The sequence below is a fragment of the Choloepus didactylus genome, chromosome 2 (genome assembly GCF_015220235.1).
Source record: "Choloepus didactylus isolate mChoDid1 chromosome 2, mChoDid1.pri, whole genome shotgun sequence".
NCBI classification, from domain to species: domain Eukaryota; kingdom Metazoa; phylum Chordata; class Mammalia; order Pilosa; family Megalonychidae; genus Choloepus; species Choloepus didactylus.
In genome coordinates, this window is record NC_051308.1 from 38,853,228 (window position 1) to 38,870,651 (window position 17,424).

The 17,424-nt window shown below is 37.9% G+C and overlaps 1 long non-coding RNA gene across 1 annotated transcript in view; it reads right to left on the reverse strand.

Moving 5' to 3' along the window:
* Positions 1-15,224, reverse strand: part of LOC119524761 — a 31,854-nt gene extending 16,630 nt beyond the window's left edge. The window contains exon 1 of the long non-coding RNA XR_005214878.1: positions 15,132-15,224. This is a non-coding gene — a long non-coding RNA (uncharacterized LOC119524761). The remainder of the gene's footprint in view (positions 1-15,131) is intronic.
* Between the last annotated feature and the right edge of the window lie 2,200 nt (positions 15,225-17,424).

Below are 17,424 nucleotides of genomic sequence, written 5' to 3' on the forward strand. Positions count from 1 at the left end.
TTCTCAATTCAGAAAAACTTTTCCTAGCATTGGAGAATAGTAGAACAATTTCTCCAGGAGAAATGGATTTGGATAAAAGATAATTCCTTCAATTTCAATGCAGACAATCCCACTCCATTCATTCATTCAGTAACTAAGCACTTACTATGTACCAAGCAATGTGTTGAGTGCAGGAATGAGGCACTAGCAACATCCTCCTCTTCTGCTCTTTGATAGCTTTATATTAAATGAGATAAATTTAGATTAAATTTAGATTAAATCAGAAAGTCTCTGTGCTGAGTACTTTGCTTCTCAAAAACTTTTTTTATTTTATCATTACAAAAGGAATACACACTGTGTAAGAAGTAAAAAAAAATTCAGAGGTATTTCTTTACATAAAAGTATAAAGAGGTACATTCTTTGTATAAAGAAAAAGCCAATCCCACTCTTCTAGGATAATTCATGTTAATAATTTTATGTGTATCCTTTTTTCTCTAGACTTATACGAACATATGTTCATATATAGAGAAATTCTCTTTATTTATGTTAATAAGCCCATTCTATAAACCTTGCTCTGTAAAATGGTTTCCTTTTTTTCCCATTACCATATATTATGAATGCATTGAAAATACTGCTTCCCAAATCAGGTAAAAGCCAAATGCATTCTAGACAGCTTTAAATTTTTCATATTTGCTTATGTATAGGTAGAAACCTGCTACATAACATAAAGAGACGCCAATTGCCCCCTTTCCTAAAAATAATTCTGCTGATGTTCCTGGAGCTCTTACAACCTGTTCACATTTCCAAGGATTATTGGAAAAAAGTTCTAGTGGCCCTAGGGAAATGGGATCATAGTAGGCCAACATCATCATCCTCCCTGAGGATCAGGTAAACTAACTGGCTGTCAGTCCCTAGCTGGGTCTGAAGGAACATGGGAAAGACCCCAAGTGTAGATGTGGATGCACTGTCCATGGGGGCGAGAGATGATATTTTGTATTAGTAGGGTTTTTATTGTTTGTTTTGGGTACATTTTTTATTAAACTTTATATTTTGAGATAATTACCTATTCATACGCTATTGTAAGAAATAATAAAGACCCCTGCACCATTTGCCAAGTATCCCCAATGATGACGTCTTGATACAGTACAACATCACAACCAGGACATGGCATTGATACAATCAAGACACAGAACATTTCTATCACCACACAGATCTTTCATGTTGCCCTGTGTTCTGGTTTGCTAACGCTGTCAGAATGCAAAATACCAGAAATGGATTGGCATTTATAAAGGGGGTTTATTTGGTTACAAAGTTACAGTCTGAAGGCCATAAAGTGTCCAAGGTAAGGCATCAACAATTGGGTATCTTCACTGAAGGATGGCCATTGGCATCTGGAAAACCTCTGTTAGCTCGGAAGGCACATGGCTTGTGTCCACTTGCTCCCAGGTGGCGTTTCAAAATGGCATTCTCCAAAATGTTGCTCTTGGGGCGTTTTGTCCTCTCTTAGCTGCAGCTGCTCTTCAAAATGTCACTCTCAGTTGCTCTAGCAAAATGTCACTCTTAGCTTCTTTGAGGTCCTTTGTCTGTGATCTCCTTTATATGACTCCAGTGATCCAATTAACACCCACCCTGAATGGACAGGGTAACACCTCCATGGAAATTATCCAATCAAACGGTTCACTCAGTTGAGTGAGTCACATCTCCATGGAAATACTCAATCAAAGAATTCCAACCTAATCAACACTAATACGTCTGCCCCCACATGAAAGAACATGGCGTTTTCTGGGGGAAATAATATACACAAACTGGCACACCCTGTTATAGCCACACCCACCTTCCCTCACACTACCACTCCCTCTTTAACCCCTGACAACCACTTTGTGTTCTCCATTTCTATAATTTTGTAATTTCATGACTGTTAAATAAATGGCATCATATTTAATGTAATTTGGGGGGATTGCCTTCTTCCACTCAGCATAATTCTCTGGAGATTCATTCAGATATGGTATATCCATTGCTTGTTCTTTTTACTTCTAAGTAGTATTCTGTCAGTCAGAAGGAGAGACACCTAAAGAGATGTCAGTTTACCCCAATATAGGTGTCAGAGTCACCAGCAAAAGCACAACCCAGCACAGGGTGGAACAGTGTTTTACTCACATGGGGAAGAGACAGAGCAAGGACAGCTTCACTAGCAGGCATTGATTCCCCATAGCCAGCGGGTCTCAATCCGTGGTCAGCACAGGGAGATGTCCTATGCACAGCACCTATCTCTTGTGCGGATGTGCTGTCACAGTGGAGGAACCCTGCTCCCTTCCCACCAGAAACAGATATACCACTGGGGTGTGAGCTGGATGCCATAAAACATGACCACGAAAGTCAGACTGTCTCCAGAATATTTACGTATGCCTCAGGCAATAGTAGAAGGAATGTGCTGGCAGTTCCCTCATCTACTAGGGGATTGTGTTTTATCCTGCCAGGCTAACACACTTGGTCCTGAGCATAAGATGTATCTTATGCATCAACCATCAAATGTAATTTAGAAAACTCAAGAGGAGAAGAGAATTTGATTTTATTTTACCCATGCTTTTGCTTACCATGTTCTTTATTCCTTCCTGATATTCCAAGTTTCTTACTTTCATCATTTCCTTTCTGTTTAAAGAATTTCCTTTAGCCACCTTTTAGAGTAGATATGCTAGTTTTAATTCTCTTTGTTTTCCTTCATTTGAAAATTTGCTGATAGCCCCTTCATTCCTGAAGGATATTTTCCCCGGATACAGAATTCTGAGTTGACAATTCTTTTCTTCCAGCACTTGAAAAGTGTTGTGCCACTTCCTTCTGGCTTTTATAGTTTCTAATGGAAAATCTGCAGTCCTTCTAATTGTCCCTTTTGGGTAAGGCAACATTTCTCTCTTGAGGTTTTCAAGATTTTTCTTTGTCTTTAGTTTTCTGAAGTTGAACTATGATGTGTCTTTATTTGGATATCGTTGGGTTTACCCTGTTTGGGATTCACGCAGATTCTTGAATTTGTTTGTTTATATCTTTCATCAAATTTGGAATGTTTTCAGCCATTATTTCCTTGAGTATTTCTTTCAGTCCTCTGTTCTCTCTCCTCTTCTTCTGAGTGTCCAATGACAAGAATATTATATCTTTTGTTTCAGTCTCTCTGATCTCCGAGGCCCTAATATTCTTTTCCACTTATTTTCTCTTTGTTTTTCAGATTGGCTATTTCTATTGTTCTATTTTCCTGTTAACTAATTCTTTCCTCTGTCCTCTCCTTTCTGCTACTGGACTCATCCATTCAGTTTTGCTTTTCTTATTTTGGTTATTTTCTTTTGCAGTTCTACAATTTCCATTTGGTTCCTCCATTCCAATATTTTCTATTTCTTTCATGAGACTTTCTATTTATTTGATAATACTTTCTGTTTTTATTATTATTATTTGTTTCTAGCATATTTTTAATGCTCATTGAAGCATTTTTATCATGGCTTCTTTAAACTTTATCTTTGTCAGGTAATTCCAACATCTTTGCCATCTCTGGGTTGGCATATGTCAATTGTCCTTTTCATTCAGTTTGATATCGTCTCGATTCTTGGTATGTGAGTGATTTTCATTTGAAACTTAGACATTTGGGGCATCATATTATGAAACTGGATTGTATTTTACCTTCTCTTTTAACTGGCTTCTTCTATCACAGCTCCATCAGAAAAAGGAGGATGCTACCCCTATACTTCCAGGTAGAGACAGAAGCCCAGGTTCCCCACTCAGCTACTGTTGACACACAGAGGGAGGGTGAAGCTGCTCATTACTGCTGGGCAGGGATGGGAGATCCAGTTCCCTAGTAGGCCTCCACTATCTCCTGACTTTGAAGGATAGGGATGGCCTCCTTACTTTTCCCCTCATGCCTTCCACTGACACCTAATGACAGGAGGGGATGGTGTGACCCCATTACCACTGAGTGTTGGTGAAAGTTCTGACTCCCCACCAAGCTTCCTCTGACACCACTTCAGCAAGGGGGAAAGGTACCTCATTACAGCTGGGTGAGGATAAAGTCCATGCTCCCCAAGTAGCTTCTACTGTCATCATGTGGAGGGGGGATTATTACCACCACTGGGGATGAAACCCTTAGCTCTCCACTTACTATCTCTGGCACCATGCCAGCAGACATGTTGCACTTCTCAATGGTGGAAGTCTAGCTCCCATTCAGCATTTGCTGGCATGGATAAGGTTTGGGCCACACATGTTTTGTGTGTGACACTTGTCAACTACATTAGAGTGGTTATTGTCTAGAAGTTTTATGTCTTCCTAAGTGACCCCTTTCCTAATCCTTCAGCTAGGGAGAACAGGATTTATTTGGGGCCTTGTTGTATACACCTATTGGCATTTCCTCATTTCCATTAGATTTCATTTGCTCCATGACTAAGCTATAGGAGGCAAAAAGAATCTCAGTGAACTCAATACCATGTTCTTCCTTGGGTCCCAAGGTCCCTAGATGGTCAGTATGACTTCTCTTTACTTTCCAGAGCCTTCTTATGTTTGTTTTTGTATATAACAGCAAGGGTTTTAAAATTTCACTTAGCTGAAGAAAAGTATACCTACTTCATCTTCCTGGAAACATATCTTCATGTTTTGTTTTTTTTTTTTAAATCACTAATTTTAAACAAAACAAAATTTATCCATCATGGGAAACAACTTCAGAGCATCATAAATTGTGTCTAAATGGTATCAAAATATGCAATTTCTCTAAAGATACAGTTAATGACATTTAGTAACATAAATATTCACAACATATTCTTAAGCAGGCCACAAAATAGAATATACATAGTGATTCCAATTATGTTAAAATTGCAAAAACACAGACAGATGATAGACAGACAGAAAGATAGATAATAAATATACCCAAAATGTTGAATGAGAAGATGGTGGTGGAGAATTGGGATTTTTTTTTTAATTTGTGCCTTTCTATATTTTCAAAACAATTTAAATTAATAGTTACTTTTGTAATCAGAAAAAAAATGTTAATTCATAATTCAGCTATTTATCTACATGATGCCAAACAGCAAGCTTAAGTATATTTCTTACTGGACTGAATGTATCAGCCAAATAATTTGCAATTGCTAATAAAAGTAATTTCTCATCCACAGAGAAACACATATTTTTAATATTCCTAGAACTCCTCCTCTGTTAGCATTTTTTATGAATTTGAAATAGCAAAGATGGCCACATAGAAGATTAATATATGAAGATCAGTGACTTTCTTATTTTCAACAGCAACCAATTAAAAGAATTAATGAAAACAATCTGATTCACCATATCAGCAAGAGATGTAAAATACCCCTGAAAAATACAACATATATGTTTTAGACCTACAAATATAAAGAAACCCATAAAACTTTACTGAAGTAAATACAAAAAGACCTAAATTAATAGAGAGACATGCCTTGTTGCTATTGAAGAAGGCTCAGTACGTTAAAGATGCCAGTTCTCTCCATTTTAATCTATAAAATCTATGCAATTTGAATAAAAGTCTCAAGCATTTTTGATGGGGGCTATTCTGTTACTTCTATTGATCTTCTGAAAAAAATCATGAATGTAGACAACATATTTTTTACAAAGAATAATGAGGGTTTCTTAGTTTACCATAAATTAAAAGGTAATATAAAGGTACTATAACCTAATTTTAATAATCATGTTAGAATAAACAATTTAGAAACTTAAATAGAACTCTCAAGACACACAGAAACATAGGAATTTAGTATTTAATGAAAGTGGCATTTATAGTCAGGAGGGAAATGTAGACTATACAGTATCTGATACTGGGACAATTGGGTAACTACTTGAGAAAAAAACAGAATATTACAACCTTCCTGAAACCAAAAGCATAAGTAGGTCCCAAGTGGATTCTAAAACATTTTTTTTTAATTTAAAACACTTTTAAAGCTATAATATTTCACAAGAAAATATAGGAGACATTTTTATATTCCTGGGGTGATAAAGTTTTTTAAAGTATGACCCAAATTTAGTAGCTAGAAGAACAATAATTGATATATTTGACATTATATATATTTAAAATTTCTATATGATGAAAAACTCTGTAAGCAAAGCTGAAACATACAAAAAAAAAAGAAATAGGAAATATTTTAACACATGTAACAAACTGAGTTTAATATTCATAAAATAGGAAGAGCCCCTACCATTAGAAAATAAGCAAATAATCCAATGGAAAGTCTGGCAAGGCATAGAAAGCATAGAAGCAGAAAAATCCATGGCTAATTAAGTTATGAAAATATTATTGGTCAAATAATTTTAAAAATTTATGTTGAAGGAAAAGTAAGTGTCATTTTTAACTAGCAGATTGGCAAAAATTTATAACAAACACTTGATAAGGAAGTGGTGAAATGGACATTTTCACATGCTGTGTAATTTCTTACAACCTTTTTAGAGGACAATTTTGTAGAATCTGTTAAAAAGTCAAATGCAATATTTGACTGTGACACATCAATCCCACTGAAGGAACCATCCCCCCCACCATAGAAACACTAAAATACATTTGCAAAGATTTATATACAAGGATGGTCACTGAAGCACTGTTTGTTGATAACAAAAATGAATAAATAAAGCTAGCAGTCAGCATCCATCTATAAGGGTAGAATAGATAAACTAAGATTTTTACCTTCAAAAATATGGTATGCAGCTGCTTAAAAGTAAGATATTCCTTATACACTTATCTAAAAGATATTCACAAGATCTAGTGAAGTAAAAACAGAAAATTGCAGAACAAAATGACCTTCTTGTGGATAATCCACATATCCCAAAGTTCTCCAACAGTCAGGTATCATACTTCCCTTTGATGGCTGAATAACCATTTTCTACCTGTTTGAAGAAGTCCATTCTTTCTTCAGATTTCTCTCTCCAGGTATGTCTGTAGAATATCTGGGGAATTCAGCCACCTTGCTCTGGACCACTTCCTGAAGCTCTCTTCTTAAACTCATGGGGCCATGTCTCTAAGCTGCTGTCATCTTTCTATACTACCCACCCTAAACATGGACTTTTGTCCCTCTCTGACTCTCAAATACAACTGTAATCAAGCTGTCAGATTAACAAAACTTTATCGAAGTCCTGAGAATAAAATAAAGGTGATTATGAAGCAGGAAATAAATAATAATGGAAGTAAACACTTATATAGCATACTGTTCTAAGCCAAAAGATAGGTGACAGACAGGTGAGGGATAAGTGATAGGTGAAAGAGAGGTGACAGGTGATGGATGCATGGAAAAGAGAGAGAGGGAGAGAGAAAATAAGAGAGAGATAGGTTTGTTTAATCCTCACAGCAACAGCCCTGCAAGGTGGACACCATTTTTAGCCTCATATCATAGACTTGGAAACTGAGGAATGAAAGTTTACTTTTCTTGCTGAGGCCCTGAGGTCACAGGAGGTCTCCAGGCTCAGAGGAGCCCCACTGCTGCACTCCTCAGAAGCAGTGCCCTGCCCAACTATCTCTCCTTAGTCCTCTGTCTGGCCTCACAAAAAGTCATCAGGAACTTTTGTCTTTTTTCCAGTCCCAAATTCATCTTTGTGAGGCCCCTCACACTTCATTCCCCACTGACAGAAAGAAATCCTTTCCTCTCCTTAGTCACCATAATCTCCTCTGGAGAGATGGGACAACCTTTTATCTTATTTTGCATTCTGCTACTTGGTGTCTCAAATTTCCCATTCCAAGACAAGATGAGGGCCTTACCTCTAAGTAACCAAAAGGCCTACTGGAATGTCTTCTCTAACCCAAAAAAAGCACCATGAAGGTCTAGCACCATGAAGGGGCTGCCTCTGGCTAAAGGGAAAATTGTTAAAGCTTCAAAACTATGGAGTCCCCTGCTTTTGGTCATCAAAGTTTACAAAATACTGGAGTCTGGTCTCAGAGTAGCCCTCTTCACTAATAAAGAAGTGAATAAATAAATTTTAAAAGATCAACTTATGTCACAGAAAAGAAAAGGTCTGCATGACACAGCAATGTATTACAGTCCTTACCTCTGAAGACAGGATTGGATGGAAAGGAAATTTTCACTTTTTATTTTATGTATACCTATACTGGTTTGAAGCTGTTAGGTACCCCCAGAAAAGCCATGTCTTTTAATCCAATCTTGTGGGGGCAGACCTGTTGTGGGTGGGACCTTTTGATTGGGTTGTTTCCATGGAGATGTAACCAGCCCATTCAAGGTCGGTCTTAACCCCTTGCTGGAGTCTCTATGAGAGGATAGAAGACAGATGAGACTGAGAGCTCAGAGACGCTTAGAAAGAAAATGCCAGAGACATCTTGGAGAGTGAGAGTCATTTTGAAACCGGAAGCCAGGAGAGAAGGACCAGCAGACATTGCCATGTGCCTTCCCATGTGACAGAGGGACCCAGGATGCCAGCAGCCTTTCCTGAGAGAGGGTACCCTCCTCTCAATGCCTTAATTTGGACATTTTCATGACCTCAGAACTGTAAATTTGTAACCTAAGAAGTTTCCATGGAAAAAAGCCAATCCTTTTCTGGTATACTGCATTCTGGCAGCTTTAGAAAACCGAAACAATACCTATATTATTTATTGCATTTATCTTAACTAACTTACATTCAAATTAATTACTGAAATTTAATATCTTATTTTTTAAAATGTATGGGATTCTGAGCATTCTGATCATATCTATGTGATGTAATCTCAACTAATAAAAAAATTAAGTAGATAAAACCTGACTATACCGTACCAAATAGCCAGGCTTTTTTTTTTTTTTCCATGTTGCTCACTAAACCCTGATCAAGTGCTGTCCATTTAGTTTAGTTTTAACCTTAAAATTTAGTCTATAATAATGTATTTGAAAGGCATCTGGCTTCGAATTCCCAATTGTAACAAATTCTCAGTGCTTAGAACAAAGAATAGTTCTTCATCCTCGGCAATTAAAAAGAAATTGCTATTTTTGATGCTACATCAGACACCAGGGGATGCAAGGACCTCAGTCCATAGAAAACCACACAAGCCCTTTGTGTGCCTCATTTGGAAAGTAGAAGCCAAGTTCAGATTCTCCAGATTGGGTTCCCCCAGCCCCTGACGCTTCCGTCAGTCAGCAGAAGCCTGACTGACTCCATGTGCTTTCAGAAAAGGAGTCTGCCAACCACAACAAGGCAGGAAGATCACAGAAGTACTCAAATTCTTGGCTGGACCAACTTATTTAACAGCCTCTTTATAGAGGATGTTTTTATTTTTGATCCTATATCCTAGAAATTTGACTTTCTTGGAATAGAAAATATGAATGTGGGTGGGCCTATTCATTCCATTTCCTCCCTGCCTTTTTCTCCCTCACATTCCCTAGTTCCACAGTCTCCATTCTTTCCTCCCAAGCATGTGTTTCTCTTTGTGGACCTCTCTCTCACTCCAGTCTCCTCAGATTCTTTCTCTGACTCTCTTTTCACTCCCATAAATGGTTTTCTCTATGTTAGATCCTGAAATTGATTGAATCACTTTACGGCAACTCCAATCCAAGCATCAGGATGACCAAAATAAACAGCCAACAGAATAGTGTACCTAATTTTTTAAGCATCTTAGAAATCAAGGAAAGCTAACTGTCAAAAGTCATCTGTTATTTTTAAATAATTGCTTTCCAACACCCTACAACTCTCCCCCGGAAGGACAACAAATCCACCACATTTCTGACAACTAAATTGAGTGTTTTGAATACAGTTTAAGTATTTTTCTACACTTTCAATCTCTTTCTCCTTCTGTTTTCCCACCTGGCCAAATATATACTGTGGCATTAAGATTTATTTTTTGATGATTCTATTCTGCTCACCTCAATCTAAAAACAGAGTGCAAGGGGTTAATAAGTGAATCTCATCCTCAATCACAGTCATGCCCACCAACCATTCCCTCTGACCCCACTCCACATAAGTGTTTCCATATATGTTTCCACAGAAGTCAAATGTAAGTTCTGCTGAAGAAGGCTGTGAAACCACCCTGGCTATGAAACCTTAGGTAAATCACCTTACCTCACCTCCTTATGCCTTAGGTTCCTTGTAATTTGTTATTCACATTGTTCACAAATATTCCTCTTTTCCTCTCCTCCTAGTCATTTGCTAGGATTTCCCTTCCCTGCTTCCTATGAAGTTAGGCATGGTCATATAACTTGTTTTGTCCGAGTAAATGTAAGCAGAAAACTTGAAGAAGCAGTATGTCATTGAACGCATTCCCTTTTTCTACCCCAAAGATCATGAAAACATATTTCAAGATGGAACCTCTGTCAGTCTAGGTCCATGTGTGACTTCGGTGAGTATAGCCTCCTCTGCCAGCCCCTGTTTGACATGGTAGCATACATTTTAAGCCACAGAATTTTAAGCATTGTTTGTTACCACCTTATAACCTAATCCATCCTGACTGATACATTCCTCACAGGGATAATGATAGCAACACCTAGCTTACAGTGTTTCTCCAAGAACCACCCTGCACTTGGAACACTATGGCACATGGTAACTGCCCAATTACTGTTGGTTATCATTAATTCTGTGAGACATCTCAGGCAATCTGAACAGATTTTCTGAAATAGACCAATGCTCTTGTTGAACACCTAACTTTGAATGGCAGCAAAAGAGTTGTAAGGCACCACAACTCAGAGTCATTATCACCAGAAAATGTTCCTGCCTTCCCCATCCCTGTCTCCTCACCAATAGCCAGTTCTCACTTTATGCACTACTTCTAGCCTGCCCACCCAATCTACCTGCATAAGTAAAATGCCTTTCCTACACTTCTTCACCTCCTTGTGATGCCTTCCGTGATCAATCCTTACCCATGCAGTTTATCCCACATACTTAGCAAACCGCTCTTTCAAAAAGGAATATTTGTGAACAACATTAATAACAAATTACAAGGAACCTAAGGCACAAAGAGGTGAGGTGAGGTGATTTACCTATCGTTTCATAGCCAGGATGGTTTCATAGCCAAGATGGTTTCACAGCCCTCTTCAGCAGAACTTAGATTTGCCATATATGGAAACAAATATAGGTTTATAGTATAAACTAGATGCATTTCCACTTTTTTTCCTCAAAAATTTATTTAGTTTATTTCATAATTGTCCAATTTTCCTTGTCCTCTGTTTTTCTGATGGCTTGCAGTTTCCACATTTCCCCCAATATCCTCCCACAATCATTCCCACATGTGTCCTTAACCACCGCAGCTCAGAATCTACTGCAGGAACCTGCTTTCAGTAGCTACTCCATTAATGTGCTTTCCTGACTGGTTAACCCTGCGCCAAGACTAAAGAACAAAGTGAAACCAGTGAGGACTTTCCAGGGATTAATCATCAAGATGATTTCAACTCCCCCTTCAACTAATTCAGAATTTCTTACAATTTGAACTTCTACCTTATCCAAAGGGGTAGTTGTACAGGCATGCGAAGCATTGCCCCAAAAGCCACAAATGGTTAGTCATTCTGCTCACTTGACTATGGTAATCAAGAAAGTACATTAGAACCTCAGCTGCTTGAAAATATCTGTGAGTCCATCTGAATTCACCAGAGCAACAGATTTTTGTGATAGCATGGCCACCTCTCCTCCCAGGAACCTTTGTGTAGGTTGACCCCTGGGGGCGCTGACTGCCCAAAGGGAAGGGAAAAGGCAGTTTGGGAACAAGCCATGACTCCATGACTCAGATTATGACTCAGATCATGAATCATGGGTTTGTTGAGGTCAGCAAACCAGTTCTCAGTAATCCACTGAAGAGTGGATTAGGAGTGGAATGGACAACAGGAATCCACAGATAACTGCTGAACCTGATTTCAGTCTTACACTTCTCCTTTCTCCTTTAAATAGGCAATAGGCTTTGTTTGTGTTTGGCAGCTCAGTGGTGGCTAAGCAAGTGGGGCACAGAATCTCTTTCACTTCCACATTGCCTGGTTTCCCAGAAACCATTCTTAGATCTTTAAGCCACAACAAAGAGATGCTCATTTAGCAAACTGCCCCCTTCATCACCACAGGAGCTTCTGCATTTTCAAAATGGTACCTGAGGGAAAAGAAGACATTTCATACTGCCTGCTTTCAGTCTTGAAATAGTCTTTATACATGCAGGCTCATGGGGGCTAGAAATAAAATGGAAAAATAGGAACCGTAGACAGATACAACCTCACGTTAGCTAGTACCCTTAACATTTACTTCTGTAGTTAAGGTGACTTAAAGGAAATTTACTTTCTCCCTTCGTTGATAAGGCCTCTTCTCCAGACAATCTCCTCATTCCCATTTGGTTAATGAAGAGAATCAGCAACATGTGTAATTGTCCTCCAAATGATGAAGTGAATGGATTCTGTGTGTTTACTATGATTGCAAGAGACAGAAAGATAGACATGGCTTGCACACTGTCTTTCCATGTAAAATCTAAAGTTGACCATTTTTAAATTAACAGAAACTTGAAACTTTTCCACGCAGGCAAATCTATATGCATTGATATGTAAATATATCCCATTTTATTATGTGAAAATGCCACACAGCAACAAAACAAAAAATACTTGTACAATATTCATATCTTTTAGGTCCTAGATAAAATTTCACCTCTTTAGAGACTCCTCCCCCAACTACCCTGTCTAAAATAATGTCCTCCTCCCCATTACTTTCTGTCTCCTAACACCACTTTATTTTCTTCATAGAATTTATCATTATCTTAAATTACTTTATTTATCTGTTTGTTTATTTGTTCATTATTTGTTGCCACCTTTGGAATGTAAGCTCCATGAGGCAGAAACTTTGTCCAGTGCATTGACTATATCTGTAGTACTGATAACAGTGTCCAGAAGGTCATATGTGCTCAGTAAAATGTTAGCAATTTTAGTTAATGGAAAGATAGACAGATGATAGATATAGATGATGATGATGATGATGATGAAGATAGGCAGACAGATGGTAGATAGATAAAGATTATAGATAGATAGGTAGATAGATAGATAGATAGGGAGAAAGGGAGATAGATAGGGAGATAGATAGAATATAGAGATATACTTACATACCAGAGTGGTAAACAAGAAACTAATAATAATGGTTACCCTTGGGGAATTGGACCAAGAAATCCAAAAATGGAAAGGAGGACTTATACTTTTTATTCTGTACCTTCTGAATTTTTACCATGAAGAGGTATTTCTTTTTATAATAAATATTAGAAAATTAAAATAAAGTCATAAACTTTACTACATAAAAATTTACATTGTCATATGGCAAAGAATACCATAAATAAGTCAAAAAAAATAACATATTAAGAAAAAAAATAATTTCAGCACAACAGCAAAGCTATAAATTCCTAATATACAAGGAACACCTAAAACTTGATAGGAAAAAGATAAGCCAATAGAAAGGCAGGTAAAAAATGTGAGTAGACAATTCAGAGGAAGGAATTTCCAGAAAGCCAATAGTTTGACAAAAAGATGCACAACCTCATAGACAGAGATGTGGAAACTAAGACGGAACACCAGTTTCCATCCAACAAATTAACAAAAATTAAAATCAATCATATTGATGAGGGTACAAGGAAATGCACTTCCCCATATATTGCTACAAATTTTTGGAGTAATTGTGTAATACATATTAAAATTTTAAGTACACATGTCTTTTGACCCAGCATTCTCACTCTTTGAGCTCTTTCCTATGGAGGTAAAATCCCCATATACATGGGGCTATATGTTTTATTTTTTTAAAATGCTAATTGCAGCTCAGTTTGCTACAACCACATAATTGAAAATTAAGCAGATACTAAGTAGAATGAGATTGATCTTTTATCAATGAGAGGGCTATTCATGAGGTCATGTGAGAAAAGAGGTTATAGAGTAAGATGTAGCTAATAGTTTTACTTTTTGAAAAATGTATACGACACCCTCCAAAAATTCAATGCATGTTTGTTTTACACACACACACACACACAAACACACAACCATATTTGCATGAGCACAGAGAAAAATGGGAAAGGATATCTAATAAACTGTGAATATTGGGACCTCATAAAAATGGGCCCTGGAGGGAAGTAAAGGAAAACATATTAATTTTTATTTTACCTCTTTGAATGATTTAACGCATGACAGTAAAATTCATTTTGAAAATTTTTAAAAATAAAGAAAAATATAGTAAAATTAGTTCAAAGGAAACAGGCTTTCCATGGTAAGTCTCACATCCAGGATACAGCATGCAGAGAAAACATAATTACTTTCCTTCTTGGGTGACCTTTGTTTTCTGGTGCAGGTCAGATGTGCACCCTCTATTAGACTCCAACCTTGTGGAAAACCTCTCCTGGGAAACCTCTGGCCTCTGGGTATGAGGTTCCAAGTCAAAAAACGTTTTTCTGTGGGGTAGTTTCCAGAAGCTAAGCATGCTTTTAATGTATCATGCCAAGACAAATGAATTCTCTCACCACTTCTACCCCTGCCCCCATCGGCCACCTCCACTCCCCCTGAAAAGCACACCAACAGAAAGGCAGCTGTTGAACAAAACCTGTCCACATCTACAACTGGGTTTCTATGATGCCAAAATTCTGGCAAGGCAAAACGAACAAAATTATCAATTTAATTTTCAATCCATATCTTAATAATTTACTATTGGATTTCAGCCTCTGATGAATGGATTTTTAAATTCACTTATTTATTCAATAAACATTCATTGAGCAACTATGTCCAAGCACTATGCCAGGCATAAAGATAAAAAGTTCTAGAACTCAAATCTTCTAAATACTACCACCATGTATAGGTTAGATGACAATGTAGCATTCAAATAAGGGATGGTAGTGGTGGTACTCAGAGGTCAGGGAAGAGTCCACCACCACTGCACACAACCAGGAGCTGTACTACTTGTAGTACTGAGGCATGATGTCCCGCCATATAGCAAGTTTGGGGCAGCACAGGTTTTATCTTAGCAAGAGCCTTGTCATCCTATTTGAATGAATTCTTGACCAAGAAAGAGACTTCCAGAAAGAGATAATAGAACCAGGAAGCCCCTGCAGTTTTCAAGTACCTGCAGAATTGGTTTGAATATTCAAGGATGAAGGGCCATTTTGTCTGCCTGCCCTTCCACTGGGTCATGGCAAGATTTGAGGTAAGCCAGGATCCCAATCCAGAACTCTCTCTCAACCTCCCCACTCTGCCACCCCCTTTTCCTCTTAATCCTACCTTTCCAGAATCATTCTTGACCAGAGTGATAGTAATTTGAGTGATGGTGTTTCTTTCTTTCTTTCTTTCTTTTTTCAATAAAGCCCTTCTCTAGAATGTAGACTCCCAGGAGTCAGAGAAATCTAGAGAAAAAGATAAATTACACAGTTGAGGATAAATGATGATTTATGAAGAACAGCTGAAGAAATGGAGAACAGGATTTGCATAAATAGATTTGAAGACCCCAGAGGATTGCAAAGTATTTCATGTCCCTGCTAGTTTGTTGATCTTGTTCATCACCTAGAAATAGAGTCATGTTCCAACCCAGCTTAGCCCTAAGACCAAGAACACATCAGGCACGGAGTCAGACATGAGTTTAATAGGACTTACTTCCAGGAGTTTTTGTTCTGTGGTGGCGGCAGGCTGGGAAAGATGGAAGTTAATGCTCTGCAAGAGCAGGGGATGCCAAGGAGTGGTTTATAAGGGTTAGGACAAGGAAAGTGTGAGAGCAGAGATTCAGCAGGTTCTTGTGACACAAGGGTGTGGAAATTGTTATCAACAGTGATCAGGGGAGGGGAGTTTCAATGCTTTGTTTATGATACATTTTTTCCTCCCCTGGGGAGGTCTGATGACTTTTAACCTCTGTTCTGGTCAAATAGGCAGCTACGTGAAATCACTATGGAAGCCTGGACCCCCACAAAGCCATCAGATAAAATACAAGACACTCAGTTAAAGTTAAATTCCAGATAAACGGCAAACAAAATGATTGTTTTAGTTTAAATATGTCCCAATATTTCATGGGTCCTATGTTTTTATTTGCTATATCTGGCAACCCTATCCAGAAGGAAATTGTTAGTTCCCTCGTTTTTGTTCTTGGGAATATCTTCATTCTTCATATCAATATTCTATATTCACAAATGCCTCTGTTCTACTCATGAATTATCATCAGTTCTACTCCCTCTCAACCCCTAGAAACTTAGAAATCTTTACTCAGACAGTAATAGGAAAATCAAGCCTAGGTTCACCAATTGCTATCAACACTGCATCTGACAAAAGTTTCCTTCTGAAGCAATGCTCCATCAAGACTAGGAGAAGGTTGCCTTGCTTGAATTCCCTAATGACAAGAAAACCATTTAATTTATACACTATTTCTTCTCACCACAGAGGAAGTCCTTACTTAGATCTTGCATTGAGTACTGGAGAGCACTGCTAGGAAGTGGTAAATTGGCAATTATCAGCTTCATTTAATCTCTGTAAAGAGTTTAATTGGATCATTCGGATGCCAAAAAGATGTGTAAGACTGACGCTGGCTGGAAGCCAACTGAGGTATGCTTCCTCATGTTGCCTTACACTATCATTCTCCAAGCCCATTATTAGGAATATATACTGAGCGTTATTCTCTAGTAGTGATGGTCCATTGCAATGGGTTATTCCCATTCTCTTGTTAAGTCTCCCTACGGCCGAAAACACACAATTCTTCAGGGCTAAAGTCATTTCCTTTTTGTAAATCTAACAGATATGCAAGAGAAGGACCTAGTTCTAAGATTTAACAAGCTGAGTCAACTGGCTGCCATTTGGACCACATGAATTGTCTAACTAGCTAACGACTACTCTGCTTTGTTGACTGGTCCTTAGGGAGGGAAGTTTGTTGATTTATCTCTTAATAAACTATATTCCTTTGATTTTAAAAAGAGAAAATAATTACAATTATGGACTGAAGGAAGGAGAAAAATGGTTACGAGGTGGGGAAGATGGTAGGCAGAAGAGAAAAAAAAACTGGATGTGAAAATTAACTTTGGTAGGAAACGTTGCATAGAATAGACCTGGAACAAAATGTGTTTAGCCTTGCCCACAGGTACTTTACTGTGGCTGCATGTCCCTCCTCTATTCTCCCATGGCATCCCATGCCTGCCCCAAATGGGAATAATCATGTCAGCTCAAACAATATGCATGATCTCACTTTATTTGAGAAATATATTTAGCAAAATGCTGATTGGGTATTCCTAGATTGTACTAATATGGATGATTTTAATTTTTTGGTTATTAAGTATTTTCTAAATTTTCCATTTCTAAGTAGACATGTGTTACTTTTTCACTAGAAAAATATTTGTCTTAAACAGCTACTTTTGTAATGCTAATTCTGTGTTATATGGTGCTTCAGGGATGCTCTCCCTGGGTCCCCTCACTCTGGATCCACTCAGCAGTGTCATGTTCACATCTTAAGTAGATTTGACAGCCCTTTGCTACTTGGAAGAGCAGGGGGGAAAGCAGCAGCCCATGGAATTCTCAACCACTTTGGATGGGAAGAATTTCC